Below are 26,396 nucleotides of genomic sequence, written 5' to 3'. Positions count from 1 at the left end.
TTGGCAAGCTCACTTAACATATTAGGTGTTATATTAATTTGTTTTCCTGTCCAGTAGGCTAAGTTTTTCAGCTGTGTGAGAGCTTGTGCCAAGGCAACTCCTGGGGCAGAGAATGATGCCGATATTACAGCTGCAGTTTTCCATAACTCTACCTGATCTTTACAATTGGGGCTTAGTTGAGACACTGCGTTTGGCTCGTCGGGTCTTCTGAGACAACCCCAAAACTTGATGAATGCTGGGAGCAAACAATGTCAATTTGCCAAAATAACATGGACCTCCTACAGCTTCTTGGGGAATTGCAGACCAGGCTCTATCTCCACAAATGAGAAAGATCCCTGGTAGCAATTTTCTTGCAGTTCTTTCAATGGTGTCACAGACTTAGTCCAATTGTTACAGTACTCAATGTAATTAAAATACAGTGGGGACCTGGGAGACAGACAAGTGTTGCCATTTTCCAGTTGCCTTTTGTCCACAATCAACAAACTTGAATTCATAGTAAAGTGTCCAAAGATTAAACAGTAATTCCCTGGTACAGAACCCAAAAGGTCAAGTTCTTGGGGCTCAGTATTAGCAACTCTAAGATTTTGTACAATGGCGACAGCCTGTGTTCCCAAACTACTCTTTCGATCAATTTTGACTTGAGACCAAGTTCTGAACTGTCATGGAGTCTACTGGGACTCCAATCAAACAAGTCCGAAAAGGGTTTGAGGGCGTAGTTAAGGACAAACAAAATGAGTCTAGTTTAGTTTGGTTGGCCCAAGTGACCCACATATTTTGTCTTGGGTCCATCTCAAGAACTCCTGATCCTCTTTCTACTAAAACACTAATTAAAATAAACATTCCAATTCCCAACATTCTACTCATCTTTTGGTTGTCTCTTTTAGTTCTACTACAAAAAAACAATAACTGGTTATTACTTAACTCTAAATATTAAAAATAACTTATCACTAAACAGTCTTATAACTATGACTATATAACTATTTTTCTGATTTGAAAGTCAATTTTCACCAGTTTCAGGGTCGTCACTAGGTGCTCCAGGTAAGTCTCTGCTGTCACCGCGGTTATCACTGTTAGCTGTTATCTCTGACTGGGGACATGCACGGGTAAATCGGCTCGGCACCCAAAGAGGTTTTGCTTCTCCTGCAGAAATACACATATAACCACGACCATTAAACAGCACAGGACTCGGTCCCTGCCATTCACCCGTTCGCATGTTCTTGTGATAAACATGAAGTCCCAGGATCGCCTGTGGTCTTCCCTCTTTCACTGCATTGTGATGTCTTCTCTTCCTTTTGCTAAGCACAAATAGTTTAAAGTGAACAACACCTTGGACAATCGACTAGCTACATCAGTGTCATAATTCTGTTTTTGCTTTGCTAAACATTCTTTCAGGGTACGATTAGCTCTTTCTACAATAGCTTGACCTGTGGGAGAGTCAGGGATTCCCGTGGTGTGTTTGACTCCCCACTACTGCATAAATTTAGCAACTCACTGACCAACATAGGCTGGACCATTGTCGGTCTTAATTTCCACAGGCACTCCCATCACTGCAAAACAGGCATATAGGTGTCTTTACACATGCAAGGCTTTTTCTCCTGGTTGTGCTGTGGCCCAAATAAATTTAGAATAGGTATCAGCAGTGACATGGACATATTTCAATCTCCCAAATTCTGGAACATGAGTAAAGGCGGAGCCCTGGTAGATCGGGGGCTAGAATAACGTGCGTCCACACCAATATGGTTCTAAGCACGTAATCCGATTTATTCTGTGAGATGGTGGGTTAAATACAGACAGAATAGTTTACAAGAACAGGTGCATTCTGATAGGCAGTGAGAATACAGAAATATGTAAGCTATTGCAGTTTAAGGTAGCCACCGTGTCTTCCCAGTAACTGTTCTATGCTAGTAACACTACTACCTTCACACATTCCTAGTAGCAGATAAGTTTATCTGCTACTACGTATGCTGAACGTACTGAGGCCTGTTAGACCAGGCCTGAGGCCTGGTCTGAGGCCTGGGTTGAGGCCCAGGTGTGGATAGCTCTACCTTATGATATAAGCTATCCTCCTACACATCCCCCCTTTTTTTTCTTTAGAGCTATCCAAACTGGGTCTGTGACACGGTTGGCTGCTTCTACATATACTGTTATACGCAAAGCACTACTTTAGTTACCCAAGAAAAACCCAAAGATTTTAACTGCTAAAAGCAAAAGATGAGAGTACACTATATTCAGTCCTTGCTCTTCATTCATACGCAGGTTCTAAATTAAAGTCTCAAAAATATTCACTGTTTCTTTTTCTTCTGCACTGCTTGATGATGTTTCACAGCTGAAGACTTCTCTGTTGTCACTGGGCGGCCAGGGTTACTTCCATCAACGCAGCTGCAATGCTGTGTCTGTGTTGCTGTCTCGTTGTCTGGTTCAGCTTTCGTTAGTATCTCATTGAGTCTACAGCTTGCAGAAAAGAAACTAAAACAGACCTGGTATGTGAATTAGCATTCTCAGAGACAAGGGAATAGAATAGGAATTTTGCTTACTAATGAAAGTGATAAGCGATTATCAAACTATTTCTGCTATCACCCCAGAGACTGCACACTGCTGAAACGCTTTTCTTTAGTGAAGCTTGACATCTTTCCCCGGGTAAAGATGACAATCTTCACTCCAAGCTGATTCAGCTGTCATTCTGATCGGATCAAATTGTCAAGTTAAGATAACTTGCATATTATTTTTTGGAGCAGAAACTTCTGGGCTTCGTTAACAAACACCATCTGTCCAAGTTAGAGTTAGAGTTTGGCCAGAACTCAAACTTTAAATTGGAGTGATGTTTTTAACATATCTTTTAAAGACAATCTCTAACAACAATAAATATAAAATGCCTAAAATACAACCGTCATAATATCTTTGCACAAAAAAGACATTTAAAAGTTAAGATAAAAAATTGTTCCGATCACTCGGGAACTCGTCTTTTCTGGAACTCTTCTTGAAGACAGTTGAGTACCAATTGGAGCAATCACAGGATCAACACCTGATGGAAAAATCATCAATGATGCTTCAGGTATCTCTCTCCAAGACCTTCTGAAAAACACTTAAAGATTTAACAAACTGAAATGCAATGTCTTGACTCACACAAGAGGTACCAAAACAAGCCCAAAATCTCATTTCAAGCGAAATGCGTAACACAGTTAAACGAATCAAATGAAGCTTCAAAAGGACATGCTAAAACATTGCATAAAAAATACAAGATTGATTACAGAAGAGACAAACTATATGCTTAACATGACACTTAAGAAAAAATTCTGACTTGCACTTAATAATACAACCATATCTGTTAACAACATTTATGAAATACTTAAATGGCTAAAAAGATAAATAGAATTATTTAAAATGACAAGTACTTGTTAGAAAACCCTATAGACAAATAACACAACATAAAAACTTGAACATCAACTTAGAAATGCTACTAATTTATATACTTAACATGTCATCGAATTATATTTTAAAACTCTTATCTTTTAAAACTCTCATACACTAGGACAACTCACAACTAACAATACAATTAAGGATCTAACAATTTGCATCATTTTAAATCTTCTTTATCAATGTTCTGTTATTATCATTTCAGTTAAACCTGTTTCTTCTCTCTTTCTTGCTTTTTTTTTCTTTTTTTTTTCTTTTTTTTTTTTTTTTTTTCCAAGTACAGTTATACCGTCAAACTTGTTTTCACTGGGCAAAACTGTTTATTTACTCATTGCCCTAAGACCTTTCTCAAAGATTTCTTGGCTCTACTGCTACTGCTGGCAGGATTATCAGTGAATTTCTGCTGCCCTGGCATCCTCTTGCCCAGGAAGATTGTTGGCTCTCTCAACTGCTTCTTGAATGTCAGGTAGTTCAAAATGCTGTGAATCATGTTTCCAAAAGCTCTTATGTGTGCTGACAAACGACAAACATGGACTTTACAAGTACAATTTCAGCCTGTAGATTACTTAGCTGTTTCAGGAAACATTATTCTCAACTCACTGGCTGTGGTCGAAGCTGGGAAGATTTGCTATTTGGAGAACCTGGGAGAAGGTCACTCAGCTTGAGAGAACTTGTGCCACATGACTTTGCTCAGCAGAAGGCTGGGCCGTCATGGCTCTGAATTCAAATTACCTCTATTATAACTTATCTTGACCCTCTCAAAATTCACACTGACTGAAAAGTCTCACTGGCTAAAGCTCCTCACCCTTGTCCCATTCTGCCAGGCATGGGGACATCACGGCTCTCAACTCTCTCACTAGTGCCATCACTGAACAAAACATACCACCACATTCCCAGGCTCTGAAACTCACCCCCTGAGGCACACTACTGTGCTTCCCTCATCTCTCTCCCCCAGCACAGAAGACTAAACCTAAGAGCAGTAGCACAGCCTCTCTGCCCAAACAGATGTGCCAGGGGCTGGCTTCAGCCAGCTGCACCCACCTCTCTAGGCAGGATAACAACGCTGAGAGTTCTGAGATGAGGCTTTGTTCAGCTTTTTTTTTTTTTTTTTTTTTTTTTTTTTTTGGTTCTAAGCTAAACTTTACAAGTTAAACAACTATACCTTTTACAAATTATAAAACACTCTTTAAATCAACTAACTCTTAAATCTAACATAAGTAAGTCTCAACAACAATCTACAACCTTCATTAACTTTATAAACTCTATATGTGTGGTAACTCACTAAAAATTCATTATTAATTAAACTCCTTAACATTTAAATATAGACTTAAACTTAACTTAAACTTATCAGGGCCCAAATCTTAAAAACAAACCTTAAAACTATACGTTTGACAATAATTACCTTAAACTCAAATTAAATCACACATAAATCAATTTTAACAACATCAAAATGTAGAAACAACTCATCCTTACACAGAGTTAATAACTCTAGCTAGGAACTCATTTCTATTTCATTTTTTGCTTTATCTTTTTCATGATAGGATATATCTTTCTTTTTCACGTTGCATTTCTCACACAGTGATGGATTCTTTCACAATAGAGGGACAGATGACTATTTTTCCTTCTTTTTCTGGTGTTTTATTGCAATGTCCACTTGTTGCATGTTTTCACTGTCTCTGTTTAACAATCCTGAAGGCTTCTTGGGTAATAGCACGACATAGGGTCGAGTTACGATGCTTGCTTATCTTCAAAGACGATACTGACAGCCTCTGCACTCAGCGAAGGGGGGGCCTGTAAGGGCTTGTGTCAGCTAGTTTTCCTCCTTCGGCCCCGCCTGCCTTCTCATCTTTCGCACTGCCTCCCGGGTCTGGCAGCTGAGCCACTTCTTGGTTGTTTTCAGTCTGCTTTGGGGGTGGAGGGAGCATTTTCTGCCCTCTCCCTGCACAGCCGGCCAGAGACGAACAAAGGGAGGGGCAAAGCGGAGCTGCATTCTCACTCTCGGAATGCGTGGAATGCATGGAATCTCCACTGAAGCGTCTGGCTACCTTAGATTTTTCCTGTTGTTCCTTTATCTTGGGGAGGGAAGCAGAGGGACAGGGAATCTGTTTTTCTCCGGCTAAAATTACGGTTTTGCTCTTTACTGCGAATGTTTGCAAGGCATTTATTGCTTTTTCCCAAATTACGCTTAACTCTGAACGTATCTTTGCTCTTTTTCCTGGTAAAACTACAACGTCCCATAGCAATCTGCCTTTCTCTTTCCATCCTGCTTCTCTGCAAAGAAATGCTGGCCGCTTTCGCTTTCCTTCTTCCCAAATCCATAGGGTTACCCGATTTATATCAGTCTTTGATATTTTCGCCTCTTTTCGAGACAATGGACGCTAAAAGCTGCATGGCAGCCAAAAGGTACCGGTCCATAATTGAATCCCTCCGCATCTGCCGCTCTTACCTTCTCTCTGCTGACAGTAGGTGGCACTGTCGTCTTTCTAACCAATCCAATCGACAGACGCCCCCCGATCTGCCCCGAGTATCCAGGACTGTGTTCCGTAAGCGACACACACACGTCCTAAATCAAGCGAGGTCTTCAACATTTAAGTCTTGCTTACAGCATCTAAGCTCAGCGACGGCTAATACGTCTCACTTACAGCATTGAAGCCCGGTGGACGGTAAATAAGTTCCGCTTACAGCATCGAAGCCCGGCGGACAATATCTGAGTCTTGAACAGACAGCGTCTAAGCCGTATTGACCAGGCTCCATCCCTGTTCGGGCACCAGATAAAGGCGGAGCCCTGGTAGATCGGGGGCTAGAATAACGTGCGTCCACACCAATATGGTTCTAAGCACGTAATCCGATTTATTCTGTGAGATGGTGGGTTAAATACAGACAGAATAGTTTACAAGAACAGGTGCATTCTGATAGGCAGTGAGAATACAGAAATATGTAAGCTATTGCAGTTTAAGGTAGCCACCGTGTCTTCCCAGTAACTGTTCTATGCTAGTAACACTACTATCTTCACACATTCCTAGTAGCAGATAAGTTTATCTGCTACTACGTATGCTGAATGTACTGAGGCCTGTTAGACCAGGCCTGAGGCCTGGTCTGAGGCCTGGGTTGAGGCCCAGGTGTGGATAGCTCTACCTTATGATATAAGCTATCCTCCTACACATGAGTTACATTCATCTGCCACAATTCTAAAGCTTTCATCCCCCTTGGGTTTGTGCCCAAGCCAAGGCCAAGCCCATGATGACTACATTGAGGGCAGGCATGCACAATCCCTTGTGCATCATTCAAGGGAATCTGGAATTGTCGGTGCAGGGCCCTAGCATTTTGATGGAATGTTTCGTGACTGTTGCGAGCCCTCACAAATTTCTTTTGTGGAGGGACATGCACAAGGCAACTGACTGCAGCATCTGCTCGTGCGTTGCCTTCTCCCAAACCACTGTTGCATTGATGCCTGTGAATGTGCATGACACAAAAGGCATGCTGACCCTGATTCAGCACACTTCGTAATTGCAAAAACAGTTCTCCAAGGTGTTGATTCTGGGTTTTCATGATGAGCGCATCTTCAATTCTTTGTACAACTCCAACTACATATAGAGAGTCTGAAACAACACTGAGTGGTTCTTTGTTCCAGGTTTGCAAAGCCCAGCACACTGCTCTCACTTCAAGGGTTTGCAGACTGTCTCCTGCTTCATTCTTAATTAAATGTTGCATCCATTCTCCTTGCTGTTGCCACACACACACAGCCTTTTTTGTTTTTCGACTGGCATCAGTAAAAACTGTTCTTCCTTCAGCTGGTCTCAAGGAACACAAAGGTCTCTCTAGCTATTTGTAGTGCTTGACTAGAGTCCACATCAGGCCTTTTGGTTGCTGGTTGTGAACCACACCTGTGAAACCCAACAGCGCTTCTTGCATTGCAACAGAATGTCTCAGCTTCCACTCTAAATCTTCACTTCTCACAGGAACACTGATATCTGCTGGTTCCTTTCCAGCTATATCTACAACTGTGGCAGTGTGTTAATTTAATCGGTTATGCTTTGTATATTCTTGTACTCGTTTGGTTCTCTGTACCCTTCCCCCTGATGGTTCCTTTGTTTAACTCACGTGACTCCTGTCTGCACCTGCACCTGTTATGCAGCATACGGTTAGCTGTCTGTTATTTTTTCCCGCCTTGGTGAAATCCCTCCTACCCTCTCCTGATTAGTTCAAGTTATGTTCTCCCACCCCCGGGTCCCCTAGCAACTTGCCCTGGTTGGCTATCAGTGGCTGACCACTCCCTTTGCCCCCCCCCCCGACTCGCCCCTGACAAAAACCCACTGTACTCTCCTCCCCCCAAACAGTTCCGGGCTGAGGAGGTGTTTCTAATAAACCCTCGTCTGGAATTTGTTTCCTCCTTTCGTTCCACTGCCTGTCGAATTACCATCGTTCACACGAGCCCCTGTTAGGACAAGAACCCACAGGAGTCAGTACTGCTTGCGCTGCTCGCGGTCTGACCCTTGCCGACGTCTGTCGCGGTATCTGGGCTGGCCGGTGATAGAGCCGTCGGCTCTAAGTGAGCATCCCGACATACAACTCTGTCTCTGCCCTTTTTTATCAATGCAGCAAGGGCATCTGTTCTGGTCATCACACGGCTCTTTGGTTGCACAGGTAAAAACACCCATTCTAGTAAACTTGCGGTTGACCCAAACTTAGATCGGTGTTCCCCTTTTTTCTTTTGCCATCGAAAGGGCTCTTTGCTGCTTGGGGGTACACTCTTGAGGGCTGTTGACACCACCACCATGAAGCCATGGTAAAAATGGTTGTAAATCATCATTGGTGATTCCTACAATGGTATGAACCCATTGCAGGTCCCCAAAAAGTTTTTGAGCATCATGCAAGGTGGAAATGTTGGTGTGTAAAGTGATTTTCTGTGGGCGAATCTGTGCATCTGTGATCAGCCAGCATAAATATTTCTAAGGAGCTGATCGCTGTATTTTTTTCTGGAGCTACAACCAGTCCACAATGTTTCAATTGTGAAATCAACTGGCCTAAATCTGTTTCTGCCAATGGCTGTTTGGTGGCACTAGGAATGTCATCTACATAATGATAAATCATCGCTTTGGAAAAATGCTGGCGAATTGGTTGCAAGGCCAAATCAACAAAAAAATTGACACATGGTGGGCGAGTTGCGACCTCCCTGAGGAAGAACGGTCCATTCATATCATTTTGCTGGGGCTGCTCTGTTGACAGATGGCATGGTGAAGGCAAAGCGTTGAGTGTCTTGTGGATGAAGCAGGATGGTAAAAAGCAGTCTTTCAGATCAATGACAACGATTTTCCACCCTTGAGGTATCATAGTTGGTGCTGGCAGGCCAGGCTGCAAAGCTCCCATTGCCTGCATTTGTTCACTGACCTTTCAGAGATCGTGTATCAGTCTCCATTTTCCGGATTTCTTTGGGATAACAAAAATTGGTGTGTTCCACGGACTCGCAGAGAGCCGAGTGTGTCCAGCTTAGAGTTGTTCTTGTACTAGTTGTTTAGTAATTTGCAGCCTTTCTTCTGTCATTGGCCACTGCTCGGCCCAAACAGGGGTTTCAGTCAACAAGGTAATCTTCAGAATGGGTGGCTGCTCTGCAGTGGCCATCAAAGAAAATGCTGGTCACTGGTTAAAACCATGCCAAGTTGAGAAGGCACATCTCTGCCTAGCAGTCCTGAAAGCTCTCTCCGGGTAAACGCATAACGTAGGGTTGAGTCACGGTAACTTGATTGTCTTCAAAGATGATGCTGATAGGATCTTTACTTATCGAGGGAATTGTCATTCCGCCCACTCCCACAACGTGGGTGCAGGGAGATTGCAGAGGCCAATCATGCAGCCAGTACATTTGATTGACAATGGAAATGTCTGCGCTGCCAGTGTCAAGCAATACGGTCAGGGTGATGCTGTCAGAACCACGCCGTAATTGCACCATTCTGCGTGGGCGATCTTTCAGGCTTATCGTAAAAAGGACATCATGGCCCATTGACCCAAAGCTTCCATCTCCTCTTTCATTTTCAGCTGGTTCTCATGGTCGTTGACGATGTGGTAAAATGTTTTCAAATGCTATAATTTGAGCAATTCTGCTTCCTTTTGGGATTTTCACAGGTGGCTGCAAAGCATAAGCCATTATTTTCACTTGTCCGGTGTAATCCGCGTTGATGACTCCTGGAATCACAATTACACTTTGTTTACCTGTGGAGGATCTTCCAAGCAACAAACCTCCAACTAAAGAAATTGTGCTGTACATTGGACCATACACATTGGTTAGAATCAGGGTCACTTCCTTATCTTGCAAGGTGACTTCTGCTGCTGTTACATCTACGCCGAGGCTTCCCCATGTGGCAGGTTTGTTCTTAAGTAGGAAACCACTGTTGGGGTCTTCTGGGTCAAGGCTTTGACTTGTGTCCTTGCGCGCTGCCTTAGCATGCTTGCTTTGCAGTTTCCCTGCTTCCGACAAACTTCAGAGGCATGAGTGTCTAGGTTACATTTGTGACACCATACAGTCTTTTGACAGGCCTGTCTGAAATGGCCTGTCTCACCACACCGAAAACAAACAACGCTGGGTGCTGGTCTTCTGATGTTGCTGGGATGGTTGATGTTGCCTCCTGTCAACACAGCTGCAATGATGTGTCCCTGTTGCTGCATTGCATTTTGCATGGCCACTGTGAACGCTGCTGTTTGGTTGTTTTTTTCAGCTCTGGTAGCTCTTACTAGCATTTCATCAACTGCTCAGCCTTGAGGGAGAGAAGCTAAAACAGTTCTGGTATATGAATTGGCATTTTCAAAGGGAAGGGAATGAAACAGATGTTCTTGCACTTCTGTAGGTAAATCTTGGGCATCTTTCAAAGCAGCCGAAAGCCTTTCAATAAATTGCCCGTATGTTTCCATTGCTCCTTGCTTAATGTTAGCATATGATGCAGTTTTTTTCTTGTCTGGAACTAAAAGTAAAGCTTTGTGGGCCAGTGCTTGAGAAATCTGATGGATTTCAATTGGAAAGGTGAGTTGAACATTGGTTGTAGCATATGGTCCTTGTCCTGTCAGCATATCTGGCTGAAGCCCATAAAATGGATCTCCCAGCACTTGATGTTTATTTGCCTCTTCAGTTGCTAAACGTTTCCACTCTCAAAAATGAGAAACTGTGAGGGTGTTAACAGTAGAGATGCAAAGCTGGAACAGTCTGCTGGGCGAAGTACATCGGCTGTGAAGATGCTGAAATATTTCTGGCTGCTTCTGACTTAACTTTATAGGTAGAAACTGGCTGAATTTAACACTTTCCATTCGTGGGGCTCCCATCAAGCCTGATTCTGTTTAATAATGACTGGGCAAGCATTTGAGTTGGCTACTTTAAGTCTCCTTCTAAAATTGTATCCTTTAAAACGCCTGCCCAGCACCTCTGAATTGTATTTTTCTGGGTGGCTGGCAGCACCATCTGCAGTGCAGCAGGCGAAAATGACTGGTCAGACTGCAAAGACGACAACGTTGAAAGATTTTGCAGTTTTTGTGGAGAAATTTGGGATGCCGCGGCTGCTTGCTTTTCAAGTTGGTGATTTGACAGTTCAGCAAGTTTAGCTATTATTTGTTGCAATTCATCTGAACGCTTTTTCTTGTGGCTGCGTCGGGATGGACCGGCTGTGGTTTTCCGGAAGTGGCGGTGGAAGTCCCCATGTTTGTTTTGGTCACGTGTGCCTGCATCATCAGTTTGCCTTCCGGTGAGGGGGTGGCTGGTGCTGCCTCGATCTTGTCACTGACCTGGACTCCACCCCTCTTGTTGCGGTGTGGATTTTCTACTCTAAGTTTTCAAGCTAGCTTTCTATTTCATTTGTGTGTTATGATTTAAATTATACATACTGTTAGGTGTCAATCCTCTGTGCCCCTGCCTCTATTTCTAGAGCCTTCCCTGCCAGTCTTTCTTAAATCGATATATCATTTGCTGTTTCATATCATCACACTGCTTCTGCTATTCCCATTGGATTTTGTTCTGTACTCCCCGCCCTAAACCCCTCCTTGAGTGCATTTTCATTGGTTGCTTGCTTTGTATTGCCCTGTCTATAAAACGCACGGGATGACACGTGCCCCTGGTCTTTGGGGTTCATTTTTTAGTTGTTATGCTTCAGTTATACCTGTAATAAATCTCCTTAGTTTACCCCAAGACCCGTCTCGTCTTCACTTTGTCTCTGCGCCCATAGACTGGCTGAACCAGAGTCCCGGTGGGGAAGTGAGAGCTCCCCGGGGGAAGGTGTCGCACCCCTGAATGTCGCTGCGTGCCCTGGGGTTTAGGAAAACACGCACAGCGACATTTCTGGCGCCTGCAACGTGGAGCAAGAAGAACCGCCGCACCATCAGCGCAAAAAACCGCGAACGCCGCTTTCCTACCTTCTCCGGCGGACCGGACGCCCCCCCCCGAGCCGCCGCGCGAAAACGCCGCTCCACCACGCCACGTGCCGCCACCGCCAGCCGGCGTGGGCTGCGCAGCGTGACCCGAGCGGCTCCGACGCGGCGAAGATCCGGCGCCAGCGCGGCGGCGCCGGCGCGGCAGCCCCGGCCCGGCGGGACCCAGCCGCGCCTCCAGCGCGTGGCGGCGCGGCCCCGGCGGGGCTCCGGCGGCAGCGGTGTGGGACGGCCCCGGCCCAGCGTTGCACGGCGCGAGCCTCAGCATCCGGAGAAGCGGCGGCGAGAAGCTCCGCGGAAAGAGGGGCTCTCTGCCTCTTCGCAGCCTGCGAAGAGGAAGGGAGTGAAAAACACCGGCGACAAGGGACTCTTCGACTCCGGGAGGAACAGAGTAGTTCCGGGACTCCTTCGTGCCTGCCAGCACCCAGGCGGGGGGCACGTACCCAAGGGCGGAGGAGAAAGCTCGTCGCAAGGCCCCTTAGGGAGAAGAGCTCCTGCGGGGGAAGAGTGCGGGGGCACACCGTAGCCGAGGCCTCTACAGCAAGGCTGAAGCTCAAGGAGAGTAATGGCTGCGGAAACGGCGAGCCGAGAGGCGTGAGGAGTTGTCAGCCAGTCTTCGTTTACTCCGACCGGCTGCGGAGACGCGCAGTGAGCTCAGGAGCACTTGTCAGGTTACCGGGGAGGTCCACCCGGGGCAACGTGCCAGCCGGACCGTCGCGAAGGCCGTGGAACGCCGAGGACCCGGGTTGCCACTAACCGGGTAAGGCTTCGGGCGGGTGGATAGGGCCCTACCGGCTTTTAGTTTGAGTGACTGGCCAGGGTCGGTAGGGAAGCCCTCTTCCCAAGAGTTGTTTGGCAGTCTGCTGTCCAGGCTTTAAGGGCAACCGGGCTCTGCTTGGCCCCGAGGGAGGAACTGCAGCAGGCTACTTTGAAGGAGACCTCTTGGGGGAGGGAGTGGGCTCACTGTCCCTTCCGTTTCCCTCCTCGGCATACTGGTGTAACTCGGTTAGGCGCTTCCAGTGGGGGGGGGGGAAAGAGGGAAGGGAAAATCGTAATGGGGCAGAGACTAACTGAAACGGAGAGACGCGTTTATTTTAGGTTAAAACGGTATTTAATTTCATACGGGAGAGAGTTTGATAAAAAAGAATTAAAGGAGATTATAAAGTTGATTTTCGGGGTTTACCCAGGGACCCCAGTTAATGATTTCTTTAAGATTTCGTTTTGGGAAGTTTTAGTTTGGAAACTTGAGTTAAAATCAATTTACACTGTAATTAAAGAAGCCCTTTACCATCACGCACAACATCGATATTTGACTGCGTCAGGCCCCTCTCCCGTAGATTCACCTTTAGCTTCTGTGAAGCTCCCCATACCCTCGGTCCCTCAGACTTCCCCAAACCCTTCCCTGTCCCCTGAGCCTGCCGCCATTTCGGGTCGGGCAGGCTCTCCCCTTCCCTTCCAAAATGGCGATGGCCACGCCGATTGGGTTCCACTTTCCCGCGCTGATCCTTCTTTTCCGGTCCCTGAGACTTTCCCCGGTTCCGCGCCTCCCTTCAACCGCCCTCCCTTCCGTCGTCACCCTGATACCCCTCTTTCGAGGGGTCTTCCGGGGGCGGGAGAGGAGGGGTCAGCTCCTTTGAAGGGACGCCGAACCGCGAACCCCACTCCTTCTTCTGGCCCTACAGCCCCCTCCTCTAAGGAGGGACGCTGCTCCTCAGATGGAGGAGGAAGAGCCGGAAACCCAGACTCGGGGTTGTTGTCTTGCTCCCCCCAAGATGGCAGCGCCCAGGTCACACCTTTTACCGATACCCCAAAACTGATTGTGACAGTTACCCAATTTCTTATTTCTTTTCTGCTTCTAATAATTCACCCATTAATCCGAATGTTTTTGCTTTTCTTTTTGAAAGGAATTTTCCCCAATTTAAAGCATCAAATTAATTTGCTTGTCTTTGCTATATTATTTCTTAAATTTAGTCATTGAAAGAACAGACTTCAGCATATGCTGCAATTATTTCATTTGTGGTAACTACACAAACCCCTATCCATTTCCTGGTCATTCCTTGCCCAGTGTCCCTTTTAATTTCTTACTATTGTCATATTTATTTTTATTATGTTTATATTTGTTGTATTTTGTTATCTTCACTATATTATATTATGTTTATTAATTTAAAAATATAGGCTCATTGGTCTACTCACTAAACCCTGTCCATTGTCTTTTTGCAAGGGCCCAGCAGAAAGTAAATGTCCACAGTTTGGTGATGAAAAACAGATTCAAAACAAGTGATACTTAGTTAATTAATTGTTTAATGACAATTAATTTCTTTGTAATAAATTTAACTATAAAGCAATTTATTTTTATTTCTTAGAATTAGTATTTGTTTTCCAGACCAAAAGGAAGTAATTTAAATTAGATGCCTTATTTCAAGAGCTTGATAAAATTGTTTAATTTCCCTATCCCAATTTGTTTTTCCTGTGTTGCTTTTAAACTCGAGTGTTCCCTGTGTTCCAGATAATTTTGAAATAATTTATCAAGTTGTGTATTATAGAAGGAAAGTCATGCTGTCACACCTGCACCTGCCACCTTGCGCTTTGTCATCTAAAAACTTGAGACTGCTGAAAACCTTCCAGCCAGCTGACAGTCAGAACAGCCATCAATCAGATCTGTCAACAGTGAAGTATGCTGCAGCCTGCTTTGACTCAGCAAGTTTGTGTGTTTGTGTTGTAATTGTCAGCATCATAGATTTGTTAATTAAGAGAACTGATTCAGAGACTGAACATCTCTGTAGTTACGCTGTTCCTCGCCATGCAAAGAGCAGATCTTCAGCTGTCCAGAAGAAGATCCAACACTGAGTGATTGCAGAGCAGGGGGCATGACCAGTACTACTGTTGTTTTATTTTAGTTATAAACAGGATTTATTATTACCTTAATAAAGAAAACTTTACTTTGTGAAAATACAGTAACCAGGAACCCATTAACCACAAATTAAATTTGGATTTTAAAATTTAAAGTTTAAGATTATCAGCTCGAACTCTAACTTCGAGACAGAGATCCATGAAGTTTTAATTGGCCAAAAGTAAAATTTTGCAATGATGAATGCAGTTCCTGGATGCTGTAAATGCCAGTTTCCTTTAAATTTGCTTTCTCCCTTTTCCTTAGTAAACATTATTTTAGACATCACACTCTCTTTCTTTTAGAAAAGAAAAGGAGGAGATGTTGAGGTGTGGATTTTCTACTCTAAGTTTTAAAGCTATCTTTCTATTTCATTTGTGTGTTATGATTTAAATTATACATACTGTTAGGTGTCAATCCTCTGTGCCCCTGCCTCTATTTCTAGAGCCTTCCCTGCCAGTCTTAAATCGATATATCATTTGCTGTTTCATATCATCACACTGCTTCTGCTATTCCCATTGGATTTTGTTCTGTACTCCCCGCCCTAAACCCCTCCCTGAGTGCATTTTCATTGGTTGCTTGCTTTGTATTGCCCTGTCTATAAAACGCACGGGATGACACGTGCCCCTGGTCTTTGGGGTTCATTTTTTAGTTGTTATGCTTCAGTTATACCTGTAATAAATCTCCTTAGTTTACCCCAAGACCCGTCTCGTCTTCACTTTGTCTCTGCGCCCATAGACTGGCTGAACCAGAGTCCCGGTGGGGAAGTGAGAGCTCCCCGGGGGAAGGTGTCGCACCCCTGAATGTCGCTGCGTGCCCTGGGGTTTAGGAAAACACGCACAGCGACACCCTCTGTTGCATCTCTTGTGCCGATCCCGCTCTGCCTTCGGCCCTGCCTGTCTCCTCATCTATCACCACGCCCCCAGAGTCTGGCAACTGCCACACTTCCTGTTTGCTCTCAGTCTCTCCGACCGCTGGCGGGGGAACTTCCAGTGTCTGGCCTGCATGGCTCGTTACTGAGTTTACCACGTCCCGTAGCAAGGAGCAATCTGGGGCTGCGTTTCCCTTTACTGGATGTGTGGAATTAATACTGAAAAACCTCGCAAGCCTAGATGGTCTCTGCAGTTCTTTTGGCTCAACGGCAGCAACTCCCGATTCAGACCTAGGTGCCTCCAGAGCTTGGATTGACACCTGGGCCACTTTTTTCTCTGCTGTGAACACTGGTAAGATATTTATAACTTTTTCCCAAATCGCCCCTAGCTCTGTAGCTAGTTTACTTTCTTTTCCCTGTAAAATGGCTAAATCCCATAGCATTTCACCTATTTCTTTCCATTCTGCTTCACTAAACAGAAGCGATGGTTGTCTTAACTTTCTTTTCTTTCTGGCCCTTAGGGCTAATTGTTCTATGTCAGTTTTTTTTACTTTTTCGCCTCTTTTAGAGATAATACTTGTGAGAAGCTGCGTTGTTGCGTGGAACTCCTTCTCCATTTTTGCTTTTTACTTTCGATTCCTTTGTTTCACGCCACGGCTGCTTACCTCTCCTTTCCAGTGCGTGCCGCTGCTTCCCTCCAGATGAAACCAGACGGATCGAGCTCCAGCTTCCAGCTCTGTGAGCTTTTCGCAGCTTTATGCCAGGTTCGGATACTCGGTCCGAACTTTGTTCACAGTGCAGACACAGTTGCAGAGACTTTTCACCGCATTCAAGCGTAATAAAACCGCATTCAAGCGAAATCCGAATTTAAACAAAAAACAAAAATTCAAAACCCCGCATTCAAGCGAAAAAATCCATCCGCATTCAAGCATAATAAATACGCATTTAAGAGTAATAAAACTGCATTTAAGCAAACTAAAGAGTCCCTGGGTCCGGGCACCACATGAAACCAGGGTCTCTAATAACTATATGGAAGCTGGACAGAGCAACGCAGAACACAACCAATATGGTGAAATCATACATTCTCCTCTTTATTCCCAAAATGGCCAGTTATATACAGTTTCAAATAATTTACAGTTAGAAGTATTTACTAATTGGCATTCAGTGTGAAAAAAATGCAAACAATCTCAGTTTAAGGTAGCTACCGTAATTCTACCCTAACTATCCTATCTAATGCATACACACACCTTAACCTAAATTCTAACTGCTCCACAGACTTACCTGCTTCTACACAGGCCCAAATCTGAGGCCCAGCAGGTCCAAACCTGAGGCCCAGTTTGGGATAGCTCAAACCTCATTCCATAATATGTCATGTCTATGTTCTTTAGGAAATCCTGTTACATGTTTGCTTCCAAAATATTTGGAAAATCAAATAATACTTTGACCACTATGACATCAAAAAATGATGTGCATTACACTTGGATTGCTTAAGTTGCAATATTTGTTGTGGTTCTGGCTGCTGCACTTTGCTAATCCACTGTCTCTTCTCTGGGCTTTACTCCTCACTGCTGTTACAATTCTGTCTCTGAAAGCACCCTAGAAAACCATGTGGTGGACTGCAGTACAAGGATTGTGCCAAGGAGAAGACAGGTTACAAAAAGAACAGTCTTAAACTATGATTTAAGCTACCCAGGTACTTCTGATAAAATATTAATGCAGTTCTCTTACTCTGGAAAAACACTGCTAGCTGAAGTTCTCAGCTCTTTGTGGTGACTCAGGCAGCCTTTCTGATTCATGAGGCACCCTCTAAGGTGCAATGCTGGACATGATGGATGAGAAAACACGCCTCGTAACTCTCAGGTCTACTATGGTACAGACTCAGATATGCCATGAATAATAAATCTCCCCACAAATCTGAAGGCACTACAGTCACTGGCTGAAGTCCAGCTAGAGTCTGGCTACCACCTTGTTAAACAGACTCTCAGGTTATGTCTACACTGCAAGATAAAAGAGGGTCTAAATTATGCTTAAGGATACCAGACTGATATCTCTGTCTGCGAGGTCAGCTCTGACCACAGAGATTTCTTGGTCTGTCAGAGTCTAGAAAGTGTAATTGGATTCAAAGAAGAACAAATACAATTCAGCTCCTACACCATGATTGTTAGAAGCTGGAGGGAAGGAGGAAGCTGGCAGTAAAGATAAATCCCAAAAAACCTGTAAGATTCTCATCTGAAATACAAAGGCTACCCACCACTCTTCATCTGAAGTCTGTGGGACACAGATGATTCTTGGTTAAAGTTACTCACAAACTCAACCAGCTGTCCTAGCTTACAATGTAAGATGTGCCCAAAGTATGTATTATCTCACCATCTTCACAAGCTGTTGGAATCAGGTGGGGCAGTGTTTCCCTTGCCCCCTCCCGCTGGACTATCTTCTGTTAATGGGCCATAGATGCCTTGCTGCATGACTCATAGATAACTCCCTCTGGGAGCTATGTCTGTTTAATGGGGAAACAAAGACCCACTGCATGACTCATAGAATGATATCAGCCCATTGTGAGATGCTCCGCCCAGGAGGAGGAGCCAAGCATTTCCACCTGGATATAATCTGGGACTTTGGACACCACAGGAGCCCTTACCCACTGGATTACCAGAGGACAAGAGCTACCAGACCTTTCTACAGGATCACTGCTTCAACAAGACCGCTTCATCTGGACTGCTATCACCACCCTAACTAACAAGGTGTCAGGTTGTATTCTGACTCTGTCAGTGGTCTTTTGTACTATTTATTTTATTTTGTTTTGTTTTGTTTTACCTTTTTCTCTTCTATTAAATAGAATTTCTGACTTGGAGTCTCTCACTGGTTTTGCTTTCAAACCAGTACACCAGCATCTATCACAGCTGCAAAGCCTACACAAAAAAGATGAATACTTTAATCCAGATTTATCATGAGGAGAGAATATAATTATGATAAAAGTAATAACCTTGTAACACAAACATAGAAGCTCTCTGAAATGAGCTCACCTGGAATCCTTTCAGACTTGCTTTTTCAAGGGCAAACATAGTTTGCCTGCTCAAATCACAGTCACGTTGTTGGCTCTGCAGATACACCTTCCTTGGCTCCTCTCTTCCTATCAGCAGAAACTTTAAATGGAGAAGGCTGAAGAGAGTGCTCTCCTTGAGAGTTAACATCCTGCAGCTTTTTCAACTGTATACACTTGCTCTGAAGCTCCTTGGTGAGTTCTGCTATGGCCTTAGTGTGCATAGCCAGCTGTTCCTGAAGCTCAGCAACATGGTGTTCACTCTCTTGCAACTGCTAATCTTTTCTCTTCAACTCCTTTTCCAGTTCAACTAACTTGCTGCAGAGGACATCAGCTTGCCCATTGATCACATTGATGCCTAGACATGGGTCCATCAGAAACTTGTGGCTGGCAGCACAGCCAATAATGAGGTTTGCCACATGCCTATTCAGCTGCCTCAGGTGCTTGGGTTTCACTAATCCATTCCCCATTTTGTCCAGAGATCTAGGTGGGAAAATAAATTTGCAGTTTTATTTCATTCTCGAAGAAAAAAAAACAAAGTCACGGAATGTTGAGCAGTGAATTTAGTAATTAGCTGGCAGCTGAATTTGCCATATGCAACTGTAGTAAACACAGCTGATTGTTTTCATCCTCCCCAGTCCTGCAAGTCAGCAGAGTAAAGGGCAGGGAGAAGAAGTAGGGAGGGGGGTAGAAACAGAGCAAAAGATCTCATGGCTACTACTTTGTTTTTGTGAGTTGAAGAGATGTGTAAGCTCCTTTCAGCCTGACAAAGACAAAACAAACAGCAGGAAGGAGAAAAGCTTGTGCTTGACAGCTAAACCAAGAAAATTGTTAGAAGCAAAAGATTAAAAGTTGGGTCACTTCCCCACTGAGGAATAATTATTGTGTACAGACTAATTTAACCAGAGGGTACATACCTGCCTGGCATAAAGGATATGTGATTAGTAAGTATATATGTTAACATACAGGCAGCTGGCACAATTTCTGCAGCTCACTCATCTAAAACTGGCTTGCATTTGTTAGTGTAACAGCGGCTACTGCTGTCAAGGAACAATTATCTTTTTACGGGGAATTTCCCCCTTCCATTGGCTACTCCTGAAAAGTCACCAGGAAAAAGAAAGGTCTTGGGCTCCTGTCAGAACAACTATGTCTCAAACAATCACTTGTTGCAACCAGGAACCTTCAGCAGATTTGCAGTGACCCACTTTCTTCCTTGGACACAATCTTTGGCATGTTTCATTGGATCATTTCAGGAGGAGCAAGGAATCATGCTGCTGTTGTGGTCAGGCATCAGCAGGCCCAAAGTTGCTGTTTGTCTGCCCCAAGGATGAAGGACAACTTTTTCAGGCTGAACCCTAAGTGATGTTGATTAAGATAATCTCTTACCCTTTTATTGGAACTGGATAAGAACACAGCCCTGACAAGGTACAATGATCAGATGACAAACTCCAACAATTTGCTTTTACTTGTTAGTATAACCATACTTTTAACAGATGCACAGTTCTGTTCTGGTTTACAGCCTTCAATGGGTCAGAACTGAAATAGCTGACAAGGTATCTCACATTCCAAATCTAGTTTAATTTAAAATAGTCTTTTGTCTCAGCTCTGTCTTGCTTATTGTGGTTTTGAATAATATTTTTCATTTGTGCCAATTTCATAGATGCATTTTGACAACTGGTGCTTCAGCCTGTTAACAGGGACACCTCAATATGTCAAAAATGAAGACAAATCTGTACTGCACAGGAGAATTTAAACAAATTGCACATCAGGGTACTGAACCAAATAACTCTGAAGAGGGACCTGTTTGTCACTGCACATGGCTTAACTGAAGATCTTAGCTCAGCATGCAACCGTATTTAAAAACAACCCCAAACAACAATCAACCTAAACGAAAAGTTACAATATAGAGAGGAGATTATGGGAAACACATCATCACACTAGCAGTCTCTGTTACTAAATGCAGTGGCAGTCACTGTATTTCAAATAAAGGATATTTAAAATTATATATGGCAGAGTGATTGCCCCGGGGCACAGAAAAACCTACTGGTTGGATTGTATCCAGAAACAGAACAGGTTTACTGTGTGATGTTCGAAGTTCATAATCTATCAACCTCACTGGAGTGACACTGTTAGCAGCTTCTGTCTTCCCACTGTATATGCACAGTTAATTGTCAGCAGACAATGGAACAAGCAGCCAGATCTGACAGATCCCTGTTCCCATATGGTGCCCTTTTACTGGCCACTTGTGTAGGAAACTCATGTATGTGGCAGGAATCAATAAAAGACTGACAGATGATTTTGGTAATTCAACATTACAGTAGCCAATGCTAGCAGAAAACTTAAAGCCTTGCTCCTCCGACGTCTGACCAGCTTTACCCACAGCTCAGGAAACAAAAGGCACATCAGGGGATTCATTGCGCTGTTTGCTACAGGGCACCTCACACGCTCCTTCGAGCTCCCTGGTCAGACGGGGCCAGGGACCGGGCACACCCAAAACCCACCCGGGAGAGACGGAGGTGTCCGCGCCCGCCGCAGGATACTTGCGGGATGCTCCCGGGATCCAGCGCCAGCCGAACCTGGGTCCGCTGCAGGCCCGCGGGGTGCCGTCGCTGCCGGGCCAGCACCCCCGCCAGTCCCCGCACCCCTGGTATGGCCCCGGGAGGCCGCAGCTCCCCCAGGCTCCCGGGCCCGTCCTCCCCCGGCCCCTGCCCGCCCGGTGATGCCCTCACCTGCGTGCCCGACCAGCCGGGCTGGCGGCGGCAGGAACGGAGCGCTGCTCCCCGCTGGGCACGGACCAGCTCCCGCTGCCCGGCACAGGCATGCGGCGGGACGGCAGAGGGGGCGGCGGTGCTCGCCCGTCCCTCCCTCTCTCCTTCCCTCGCTCTGTCCCTCCCTCGGCGGTGCGGGGGCTGGGGGGGGGGCTGGGCTGGCCCCCGCCCGGGGAGGGGCAGCGGTGCGGGGCGTGCGGAGCCACCGCTGCCGGGTCTGGGCTCGGCAGGGAGGCGGCAGCCCCGGCCTAGGTGGGCAGGGACGAGCCGGGCTCCTCAACGCATCCCACCCGGCAGAGAGGTAAATGCAGGGCCCAGCTCAGGTCGGGCCATGCCGACAAGTGTTTGTCCTGTTTGCTTCCAGCTGCCCTGTGGATGGGTCTTGGCGTGGCTATCGGGCACGCAGCTGCAGAGGTCCTGCAGCCCTTGTTCTCTCAAACTGACCCTCAAACACCACTGCACAGTCCTGCAAGGAGCTTGCCCATGTCCTAGGGTATATCGTCCCTATTTGTGGTACACCAGGACTGTGTGGGGTCTTGCTCTTTGCTGGTAAAGTGAAAAAGGTAAGAGGCACACCTGGAAGTTCACCTCCCAGGAGCCTTTGGAGATCAGCATTCCAGATCTGAAAGGACTGAGGTCAGCTGCAGGGCATTGTCTGGAGGGCCTTATACCTGCATGGGCAGGCCCAGCTGTCACATGTCTTCTAAAAATTCCTTAGATACATTACAGAGCCTTTTTATCCCTTCAGAACTTGTCTCAGGGTAGCAGTATGTTTGGATAAAATTAGGGATGCTTTGGTCAAGCTAGATAAGAACTTCATTTGATACACGTTAGCTTGAAAATTTGGAAAGCTTGCAATTTATTTTGGTGTTATTGTGAAAGAAAAAGCTGTGCAATCATATCACACAAGGCCTATATCCTATAATAACCAGTGGCCTATCTGCAAACTACAGGGGCAGCAGTAAACCTATGAAGCACAAGGGTGGCCTGTTGTTAATCCTTTCCATTAGTACTGCTGTCTTAGAGATAAATAGATGAGACATTTATTGCCATGAAGTATTGAGGAGCATGAGCTTGGAAACAGGGGGATTTAGATTGTACCTTTCTGCTGCTTTCATGTTTTGTAGCAGAATAAAACTGGTGGTAAGTGTTGCTTTGTTGGGGTTTTTTTGTTGTTGTTTTGGGGTTTTTTTGGTTGGTTTTTTTTGTTTTGGTTTGGTTTGGTTTTTTTTAGGTGGAAATCAAACAGGGATTAGAAAATAACAGTGCTTCTGCTTCTTTCATGCCTTGGGAAATATTTCTTTATTTTAAGAATTTTGCTCCTAATTTTGTGACTAGCCTGTTGAATAAGTAATCTAGAAGATGGACTTCAACCTGAAACACAACAGTCTCACTTGCCCACCATACTTCCAGAAAGACTGTTTTGTTTGGGGTTGATCCCTTCTTCCCTTCCTCCTCAAATAAAAGTTTTTTTATTGTGGGTGTGGAGTTGTTCTTGTGGTTTTGGCTCATCTAGTAACATAATTAAAAATCAAATAATCAGAAAAACATTGTTTGAAACCTAAAGCACATCAATTATCTAAGCTCCACTGCTGGGAAAAAGAGAAAAATAAAAAAAGAAAGTGTGTTTTGTTTGCTAAAATGTATAAATAGCAAAAGGTTTTGGTAGTTGTCATGCTGGCTTTGTGAATTTGTCACCCAGCACCCCTGTCTGCACAGAAATGTAAATAAATACCTCAAGTGTGTGAGTTGGCCTCTTGCACACTGGGTGAGAGAACCATTATTGGGACAACACCCTTGGCAAGGGATGGTGCTGCAGTCCTGGCTTGAGGCTGGAATCACAACAGTGATTGTTCAGAAGGCAGCAGATAACAAGCAAGATCCGGCTTTTCTTTCTATCCCCATTTGTCAAAAAAATCCTCCTCCTCAGCTTTGTGGGAAAAACAGCTTCTCATCCTGCTAAAATGATCACTGGGCAAAGTTCACCATATTTTACTGCCTCTCTTTAAAATTGACTGACAGGTTGAATGATTCTAGGATGTCTTGAGCAGCCTCTTTATGCAGATGTGATAACAAAGATTATGGCATACAAAAGAGGGACTGTATGAGGGAAATGGCATTGCTTCTTAATTCCCAAGCAGAAACCAGTCTTTAGATTACATGAAAGAATGGATGGTATTAGGATTCAGTTGAGACCTAGCACACTTGAAAAGATACTCATTTTTTTCTAGTTCAGCTATCACATATCACATTTCAAAGCATCCGGTTACTTTTTGCATGCAAACCTTTTCTGGTGTTGACCCAGGTCTCATCTTTACATTGAAAATGTTCTCCTGTAGGACTGCCCATCAAGTCCTAAGTTTGAGCAGCCAGGTTAAATAGCCACAGCACTGCTTCCGAGCACTACCTTTTCCTGACCACTATCCAAAGAGATCCATCTCAGTTGAACATCACTGGTGGTGGGGAAATAGTCCTAGGCTGTAGGATGAAAACTCACCAGGGAGAAAAGCTCACTGCCTCAAGGGTGACCAGGCCTAGAAATAAACCCTTACAGCTCCCTTTGCACTTTCCCTCCCTGTCACTTTCTTTTCATGTCTTTTTCCAGCTGCTCATCCCAGTGCTGCATTTCAGTTTTCTGTTGAGTGCAGACATCTGGTGGTTGAGCTGGTGATGGCAGCCGAACAAGGGAAGCCGAACAAGGGAAGCCAAACAAGGGAGGGTGCAGGATCTTTTTTTCTTACAGTCTGGCCCAGTGACAGGAAAAACAAATTCTGATATGCAGCAAGGATTTATTTTCAGTTTTGTTCCCCTTCTACCTTGTCACTAGTTTTCTCCCCTCATCAAGCCTCAGAGACCTGCTGCACCTGGGTGTTTAGAAGAAAGGGCAGACTGCCCAATAGATTGCAAGTGTACTCAGAGCAGGAGAGGAAGCTCTTCCAGAAGCATGTGACACCTCCCCAAGCAGTATCAGCTACACAGATGCTCCACAGTGCAAAGAATGGCCTCAGTCAGTCCTGCCAGCTGCACCTAACTCCTCTCTGAGACAGCCAGGAACAGTTGGAAGCAGGAATATTTCCAGACAATGTGTGTGGTCCTTCCTGGATCACCTCCATCTGCCTGCAGTCTCTGGCCTCTCTTCTTCTGGGATACATTTTGTGTCTGCTTTGGCTCTGTTAGTGTAAGAAGGGAAAAGAGCTACAGATCACTTTTAGTCCATGCTGAAGAATTGCTTATGCAAGACACAGATCCTTCAGCGTATGAAGGGTATAAATCTGGAAGGGTATTCAAGCTCTCCCACTGAGATACTGTGCAGTAGGACACACATGGAGACTATTCTATAAATTGAAAGAAACATGTAGGGTCATGGACTACACCATACTCCGTCTGCTAAAGGTGGGATCAACCCTAATTTTACCTTTTCCAGGAAGTGCAGCGAAGAGGGAGATCACCTGAGAGGAGGTGAATGAAGTGCTGGAGGTGCCTGGTTCTTTTCAGTGTCTTAAACTACATGTACAACACCCTGGCTTGTAGGCGTGATATCAGGTGAATCTCTCAGTACACAAAGATCTTTTGCCCCAGGAGCCCAAGGCAAATGTAACTTGACACAAAAGACTGGTCTCAAGAATGAGCAGATAGATACTCCCTGCCTCTGGCTCTGGTCTGTCTCTATCTCTGTTCAGTTTCTTCAAAACTTAATGTGTTTCCAATCCAAGCAATTTCCCCGACTTCAGACAACTGATTTAAGGCCATTTTGTTTTTAAATGTTTGTTGCTGGGAAAGCAGGAGCCAGCCTGGTGCCATGAGCTTACCTACATTATGTGATTTGTCCTGTAACAAAGTAAATTCCAAATTGTAAACTAGATGACTTGTCTGCTTACAGGAGGTTGTGGAAGAAATGTGATACCAAACTGATAAATGAGTGGACAAGAAAAGCAGCCAAAATGTGATTGAAATCAACATGTTAGACAGCACTTAAAACTAATATTTTTGCATTTGACCAGTGACAAGGCTGTCAGAAAGGGGAGAGAGGGAGAATAAATTTATTCAAAACTATTTTAATATGCTCATTGGGTGAATTCCCCAAGTACTTGTAAGACACTAATTTTGAAGATTTGAGAAAAGCTAAGGTTATATGTGATAAATGATGTGGGATAATTAGTTTTTATAATGTATGCATAATATAAATCAAGTTGTGCCTTTTGAAATAAATGGTAAAATCATACAGGACTGGAGGTGGACTGATTCGGGAATCGGAGAACGACCCTTGCCCGGAACTGGGGAACAACTGAATTTACAAGAGAAAAGGAGAGGGGATCCAAGGAAGATGGGTCCTCTTCGGAGATGGAATTGTGAACGACCCAACCATTACCACCGAGATGGGCCTTGCTCCGCCATTGGGGACACGCATCTCAATACGCGGTTCCCAGAAGTCGCATCCAATATTCATCTCCCCGCGGAAGAATTATTCAACTGACTGAACAGCAAGGATGAATCTCCATGAATATGAAGGAAAACTGAAGGGACAAAGAAAGCATGAAGTAATGCTCGGTCCCGCTAAAGAAACTGTATAAAAACTGGACTCACAGAACCAAAAGTGTGAACAGGGGGAGCTGCAGTGCAATAGAGGCCGTAGCTAAGGTTCACCCAGTGCCTATCCCAGGACTCGACACTGATTCTTTGATTGTTGGCTTACCCGAAATTCTGTCCATTTATTTTTCTAAAATTAATAAAATCATTTATTAATTTGGAATTGGCTTGGCATTTATTACATTATACTTAACAATGGTTGTTGCTGATTTAGCTGAAATTAATAGATAATCTTTGCTGAAATCAGTTAAAAGTTACAGGATGGTTAAAAGAAACCGGATTTAAGATAAGCTACCCCAGATCTAGTAACTCATTGCTTGTCAATTATGAAAAACAGAGAAAATACAATTGCAAACCTCCTGTTTCTAGAAACTTATTGAAATAGTCCTGGAAAACAGGAAACAAGGATTCATTATTCACATCTGCATT

General features: G+C 44.6%; 1 pseudogene; it reads right to left on the bottom strand.

The window, feature by feature from the left end:
* LOC134565145 (uncharacterized) overlaps nucleotides 1-24,796 on the bottom strand; it is a 42,366-nt pseudogene extending 17,570 nt beyond the window's left edge.
* Between the last annotated feature and the right edge of the window lie 1,600 nt (nucleotides 24,797-26,396).

Source organism: Prinia subflava (assembly GCF_021018805.1).
Source record: "Prinia subflava isolate CZ2003 ecotype Zambia chromosome W unlocalized genomic scaffold, Cam_Psub_1.2 scaffold_36_NEW, whole genome shotgun sequence".
Taxonomy (NCBI): domain Eukaryota; kingdom Metazoa; phylum Chordata; class Aves; order Passeriformes; family Cisticolidae; genus Prinia; species Prinia subflava.
The sequence above is the reverse complement of the archived record's forward strand: the minus strand, read 5'-3'. Positions and strand labels throughout refer to the sequence as shown.